Source organism: Pinus tabuliformis, chromosome 1_2 (genome assembly GCF_031772625.1).
Source record: "Pinus tabuliformis cultivar Carrire ecotype Pingquan chromosome 1_2, CPIR1, whole genome shotgun sequence".
Lineage (NCBI taxonomy): Eukaryota > Viridiplantae > Streptophyta > Pinopsida > Pinales > Pinaceae > Pinus > Pinus tabuliformis.
The window spans coordinates 482,226,210-482,233,929 of record NC_142298.1 but is presented as its reverse complement, the minus strand read 5'-3'; the positions used below and the strand labels follow the sequence as shown (position 1 = coordinate 482,233,929).

Here is a 7,720-nt window from a genome sequence, read left to right as displayed (position 1 = left end):
GAATTTGATATACTATAATTTTGATCTCTAAACAACCTACTAAAATTACATTAAAAATTATAAAATTTTCTTTAGTAATTAAAAAATTAAAAAATTATATTTTTAAATTGAAGTCACCACATTTTTAATATGATGAAATTACAAGTATGCTTTTGAAAAATCAAATTTAAAAAAGAGTGAAAATTTAATACAAAATAAAAGACATTTACAACCATATTTATATAAACTCAATTGGAAATTCATGAGATTCAAAGTTAAAATCCTCCATAAATCAAATCAACCAAAAAAATAAAAACCCTAACCACAAATTGCAATTTATTTTTTTAAATCAATACAAATAACCAAAATTGCGATATTGTGATTATAATTTTCAACCATAGATATAGATATATACAATTTCAGCAAAATGAAGGTCCTTGATTTCAAAGAACTGATCATTGAGAATATAATGAAATGCCACAATATTTTATTTGACACCCAAACCTCTCTAAATTCACTCTAAACCAACTTCAAGAACTACCAAACCCTCTGTTGCTGATGGAGGACAGCCACTTACAAAAACTTTTTGTTGAAAACAATAAGTGTATAGCCCCATCCCCTGCATGATTTATCCTAAACGTTCTGACACAATTTGATTTGAATTCCATTGCAAAAAATCAAACGACGACAAATTCCTAGACCCAAACATTGCAAGAACATGCCTGATGAGAAGTGAAAATGCAAAGACACAAAAGGCTCATCACAAGCTCAAATATTTCTAGCCAGCACCACATGGCCAAGGTCCACATTCTCCCCCATTTCCACAACATTCAAACTCCCACTCCCATAGTTATGATGCAATTCAAACAACAAGAGCAACATGAAAATGATGACCAAAATATCCTTGGTGTTCAAAATGCTAAAATCAATCCCATAATGGGTAGATGGCATAAAAGAGGGTCAAATAAAGAGATCCAAGTCATTGTATACGCTAAGATAACAGGCGCTTCACATTAGCCCCACCAGGCACATCCATCATATTGTCTCCAACATTTTGTCCCTTGTTATTCTTTCGCTTATATTGCCAATTTTCATTTTCATTGCCTTAGTAGTCGCTATTGCTACTTACAATACTGTTGTGGTGTGTAAGTTGTTTCCACAATTCATGCCATTGTTGCTTGCTTCTTCTCTGTTGTATCAACTTATGGCATCCGCTTGGTCCCTCTTGCTCTTATTTATGATGAAGGCTTCCTATTCTGATTATGGCAAGGGGAGGAAAGCGTGGACTGAGGTTATTGATAGTGCCAAGGATTTTGCAATCCATGCCATAGCATGATTTGAGATTCCTATGATGCCCTTTTGAAGGATAAGATTTTGCAGTATATTGTGTCCTTTCTTTTGGTTCTCAACATCAATAATGATCTTTATTTTTTTTCTCCTTTAATGAGCCTTTCCCCTTTTAAATAGGCTATATGTGACATGAAGACCATGGGTTAATACCATGGGTGAATATACCACCTGTCATACATTATTCTTATTTGATTATATGGTTTTTTTTATTTTATATATATATATATATATATATTTTAGTTTTTTTTGTTTACGGAACAAGACAAGACAGGACGGGATAGGACATTACAACATCTCTTGCATACTGGGCTAGAGACCACCTCTTGGCGCAATTACTTAAAACTGAATATATACAAAAATGATGTCTATTTTTTTCATTTTCTATGAGGGAATCTTAGTCTTTCTCATGCATCTTCACTTCATAGACCTACCTATTACGTACACATTATTGAAAATCACATAAAAATCCTAAAGGATTATGTGTCCAACATTCCCCCCATTAATTCAAAGGGGTGTTTGTGAGTCTAAGCATCATTTAAAACTTTTTAAACTTTTCTGTTCCAAGCACTTTGGTGAATATGTCCATAATATCTTCATTTGTGGAATAATGTCCGAAATGAATAGTCTTGGCATTTACATGATATCAAATCAAATAATACTTTATATTGATGTTTTTCGTTTGAAAATGGAATCTAGGATTCTTATCTAAATTGATTGTGGAATTAGTGTCAATAAAAAAAAGGAGTATAATTCACTTGTTTATCCTACAAATATTCAAGTATTTCTGAGCCACACAATTTCCTTTGTTGCTTCTGCATTAGTCATATATTATGCCTCTGTTGTGGAATTTGCTAGAACTAATTGTTTTCAAGACCTTCAAGAGACCATTGTTGATCCAAGATTCATGAGATAACATGAAGTCACAATTTATTTTCTTTATCCCTATAAAAGTGAACTAAAATATCCAATCAAGATGATGTCATCCACCTTAGAGTACTTAAGTTCAAAATCTTAAGTTTTCTTCAAGTATTTAAAAATTCTTTTTGTAGTAGACCAATGTCCTTCATATGGTTTTTGCATAAACTTGGAAAGAATCCCAATAAAAAATGAAATATCTATTCGGGTTGTGGTAAGGTAGATAATACTTCCTACAAGTTGTCCATACTTGGTTCATCCTCAATTTCATTCCCATCATTTGATGTGAGCTTCAAATTATGTTCCATTGGAGTAGAAAGAGGGCTACATTCAACCATGCAAAATCTGTTCAATAATTCTCCAATGTACTTATTTTGGGAGATGAATATGTACTTTGGATGCTTATTCATTTTAATGCCTAAGTAATACTGAAAATTTCCTAGATTTTTCATCGTAAAGCCTTTCTTTAACCTTTTGTTATGGATGCAATATACCTTTCATTTTTGTTAATTTTTGAAACTAGGGTCAAATTCCACCTTCAACATCTTAGATGACCGAGATAATTATTGCATTTAATTCCTCTTTTCGAGAGGACCAAAATCGACCTAAAGATCACACCATTTGGACAAGCGAAAGTTTACTTTTGAATTATTTTATCCACTCATGTATAATGGAATTGGGTGGCCCTAAGCACATGTGAAATTGGTTAGGTCGGCCTCACTCCAAGTGGACCCTCATGGAAGTCTATAAATAGAAGAGACCTCAAGCTTATTTCTGCACATTGGTAAAGCCATCTTCTACTCTCTTCTTTTGTCTTGGTTCACACAGCTCTAATGAAGGAAGTTCACACAAGGGTCTGAAATCACAGGGGTGAAGCTCACATGGATCTAGGGTTTTTGTTTCTCAGAAGTAGGCATGTAAATGAGAATTTTCATCCTCAGATGAACACACACAATGGGTAAGGGAGCATCTAGGAAGTCTCAGATGCTCTCATAGAATCTTGAAGGGAGCGTTCAAGGTTTCTGAAGTATATTAGACAGTGTTGGTTGCTGGAGGCTCGCACAGAGTGGTTAAGGGAGCGTCCTGGCAGTCTGGGATGCACACACAGTAAATGGAAGAGAGAATATGGGGTTTTGAAGTGGTTCTAAGTGAGTTAAACCTAGATGCATGCATACAGTCTTCCTAAGAGTGTCCTGGCAGACATAGACGCCCTTACACAGTGGCTGAGGGAGTGTCCAGAGAGTTTCAGATGCACACAATCAGTCTTGCTGGGAGAGTCTCAGGTTTTGATCTAGGTTTTGACATTTTATTTTAGTTTTCTTTAGTGATATTATGGATCAAGGGTTTCTCTCTCATATTCTATAGTTTTGCAATTTGTTTCTGATCTATAAATCTCTGCTGCAAGTTTATATATTGGGTTCATTGTACTCTCTACTGATTTTTTTTTATGATGGTATGATAAAGAAGAATATTTGAAAGGGTTTTCCCCCTTGTGGGGTTTTTTCCTTGGTCTTTGACCAATCTTCTATCTATTATGGTTGTGATGTTGTCTTCTTTTTCATAGCATATGTTGTTATATATTTGGTTACAATTTATGATTGGTTACATCGCTAATAATTGGATCCATTATTAAATGAAGATATGAATTGGGATAAAGTAATTGATACGACATAGAACAATATGAAAAATTAACATGGTATCAGATCTGAGGTGAAGGAAAATCCCAAAATAAGACAAGCATTGAAGCCCTCATTATGAGAAAGAAGATTGCATAGTCAAGGTCAAGGTGTCTTCCTCTACCTTCAAGGAGCATGAAAAGTTGGGTGTCGCATCAAACTTTGTTGCATGGAAAGTCAGGTTGGAGATCATCACTGACAACAATGATGCGCTAGAATACATTCAAAGAACGATATCTGAGCCTCCAGAAAATGCTTCCTCTTACCTAAAAGACAGGTGCAAGAAAGGCGAGTGAAAAGAAAAGAAAATTATAGCTAATGGTTTACATGATCATTTACTTGCCTATGTTGGGAATTTAAGAAAGTCTAAATACATGTATGACAATATAGTTGGCATGTATGAAATCAACAATTTGAATGAGATCACCACCTTGAAATATCAGCTCAAGGAAGATGAACAACGGAGAAGTTGTTCAATCCCACATTGTGAGGATATCGCGCCTTAGAGATCAATTGCAGAGAGTTGGAGAAAAGGTGCTTGATAGGGAACTAGTAGTTGTGACACTTAGAGGTCTCCCTCTTATTTGGGAAACCTTAATCACTACAATAAGTAACATCAATGTCCTTCTGTCATTTGATGAAATTGTTGGGAAGATTACTTAAGAAGAATCAAGGATGTTAGCAAGAGGAAGGATTCAAAAGCATGAAGAGGGAGAGCCCACTGCATATATCACTCATGACAAAAAGAAGGGAAAAGGAGGTCCATAAAGGAAGCCTCCTTCTCACAATGCAAAAGGAAGGAACGATAGATATTTATCTAAAATTGAATGTTACAATTTCCACAAGAAAGGTCATTATGCACAAGACTGTCCCGAGAAGAGAAAAAGGCCACGTTACAACACCAGAAGCAATAACAATAATAAAAGAAGAAAATACAATCAAAGGAATAACCGTGATAGAATATATGAAAGAAGAATAAAAGATTCCTCAAGCGATTGTGAAGAATATTACCCTCCTCAAAAGAAGTCAAGAGCTCCCAGGTATGAAAGTAATGTTGTAAATAAATATGAATACATTCTTATTTATGCCCTTACTAGTTCTTCTCCACCAGATTCGTGGGATAGTTGGTTGGTTGATAGTGGGGCCACTCATCATTTATATGGATACAAGGAAGTCCTCTCTAATCTAGTAGAGAGGGAGACTAAGTTGAAGATCATTCTTGGAGACAATTCCACTCATCCCGTGAAAGGCTTTGGGTCCGTCAAATTTTAGTTGAATTCTGGGTAATCAGTTCTGCTGCATGATTATATGTATGTGCCAGGATTAATGAAGAATTTGGTATCTATATCTGCATTGGAAGATAAATGGATGAGGGTTGCCTTCATCAAAGGAATATTTTTGACTTGGTCTGTTGATTCACCTATGAGAGACACATTCACATTGGGATCAAGATTTTAAGGACTCTATAGAGTCACTGGAAGGCCACTTCTAGCATTGGCTCATAATACCAATCATCTAAGAAAGTTGTGGCACCATAGAATGGCTCATCTACACTATGATGCTCTTCCGATTTTGAAGAAATTAGTCTCTAGTATTCCTGATGTTCAAGCCCTTCAAGATGGAGTTTTTCCAGGTTGTGTGAGTGGAAAGAAAAAAAGGTGACCATTCCCATCTAGTGAGAAAAAGACGAATGACATCTTCCATCTAATTCATTCCAATATATGTGGTTTGATGCATGTGCATTATTTTGGCAGGCATATATACTACATCACCTTCATTAACGACTTCTCAAGAAAGTCATGGATATACTACCTTAGGCACAAGGATGAAGCCTTGATAAAAAATCAAATAGGGAAGAGAATAAAATTATTCAGGTCTGAAAATGGAGGGAAATATATGCCAAACGAATTCATAACATTTTTCAAGAAAGAAGGGATAAATAAGGAAACAATTGTGTCATATACTCCTGAATAGAATGTCTTAGCGAAAATGAAGAACAAGTCTATATTAGAAGCTGCCCATGCCATGCTCCATGTTCTAAAGATGCCAATTTCTTTGGGCATAATCCACACATGCTACTGTATATGTTTAAAATAGGTTTCCTCATCAAGCATTAGAAAACAAGACCCCTGAAGAAATATTCATAGGTGTCAAGCCTGATATTATCCATCCTTGTGTATGTGGATGCCCCATATATTTCCATGTGCCGAACGACAAGAGAAACAAGTTGGAAGTTATAGGAAGAAAAGGTACGTTTTTGGGTTATTTAGAAAATTCTAAATCATATAGAATATATATTCCTGGTTAGAGGAAGGTCAAAATTAGCAGGGACGTAAAATTCGAGGAAGATGCAACTATTGGAAAAGCAAGAGACCTTCCCCGCCTCCTCCTACCAAGAAGGAGAATGGTGACTGGGATATTCTAGATGGTCCGTCTATGCCCGAGTTCGAGAATGACATTGTTGATGATCCCATGGAGCCTATGGATCCTTTAGATCCTCCTCCAAGTGATCCTCCTATTAGGAAGAGACCACTTTGGGTCCGCGATACTCTACAAAATTATGAAAGAAATGTTCCCATTCGTAGATCATTTAGAGAAAGGAAGCAACCATGTAGGTATCAGGAATATGTTGCAGCCATGAGCACTATGATTAAAGTCGAACCGCCCTCATTCGAAGAAGCTATAAAAGAACAAGTTTGGAAGTATGCTATCGTCAAGGAATATGAATTGATTGTGAAAAATGATGCATGGGATGTTGTTCCAAGACCGAATGGGAAGTTTGTCATCACTTCAAAGTTGCCATTCAAGATCAAACATTGAATTGATGGCATCATTGAGAAATACAAAGCAAGGTTCATAGCTCGAGGATTCTCTCAGAAAGAGGGAGAAGATTATGATGACATATTTTCTCCTGTGGCTCGATATAAAACCATCCATTCGATAGTTTCCCTTGCTGCTAGTCAAGGATGGACTCTTCATCAGATGGACGTAAAGACCACATTCCTTCATGGCATGTTACAAGAATAAGTATATGTTGAACAACCTCAGGGATTTGAAGTGGAAGATCGAAGAACACATGTTTGCAGGTTGAAGAAGGCATTGTATGGTTTGAAGAAATATCCTCGAGCTTGGTATGCACTCATTGACAGTTACTTAATGAAGTTGGGATTCACAAGAAGTGATGTTGATCCCAAGCTCTAATTCAATGTAGTCCAAGGTATGCCATTGATTTTTGTTTTATATATTGATGATCTATTCTTGACAGGTGGTGAGCCTCTAATGATCAAGTTTAAGAGGGATCTAGCCTTTGAATTCGAGATGAAGGACCTTGGTCTCATGCACTACTTTCTAGGTCTTGAGGTATGGAAAAGGCCTGGTGAGATTTCCCTATCACAAGGAAAATACGTTGTGAAGTTGCCAGAAAGATTTGTAATGACTGAATGTAAACCCATGGCTACACCGATGGAAATAAACTTCAAGGAGTTATGTGGAGAAGTTTCAGGACCCGATTTGGAAAATCCATATGTATAGACAATTAATTAGGGCTCTAATGTTCGTTGTGAAGACCCATCCAGGCATATGCTATGCAGTAAAAAAATTGAGTCAATTCATGACCGAGCCCTTCCATGCACATTGGATCGCTTCCAAACATGTATTGAGATATTTGCATGGGTCGATCACACTTTGACTGAGATATTCTTCCAGAGATGTTCAACTTCATGGATAGAATAATGCTGAATGGGCAATAAATGTTATCAACAGAAAGAGTACATTTGGATGTTTCTTTAGCCTTGGATCTG

At 36.1% G+C, this 7,720-nt stretch overlaps 1 pseudogene; it reads left to right on the top strand.

Annotated features, from left to right (window-relative positions):
• The first annotated feature begins 717 nt into the window (after window positions 1-717).
• On the top strand, window positions 718-1,446 carry LOC149206435 (voltage-dependent chloride channel 2, chloroplastic-like; annotated as a pseudogene).
• The last annotated feature ends 6,274 nt before the right edge of the window (window positions 1,447-7,720 follow it).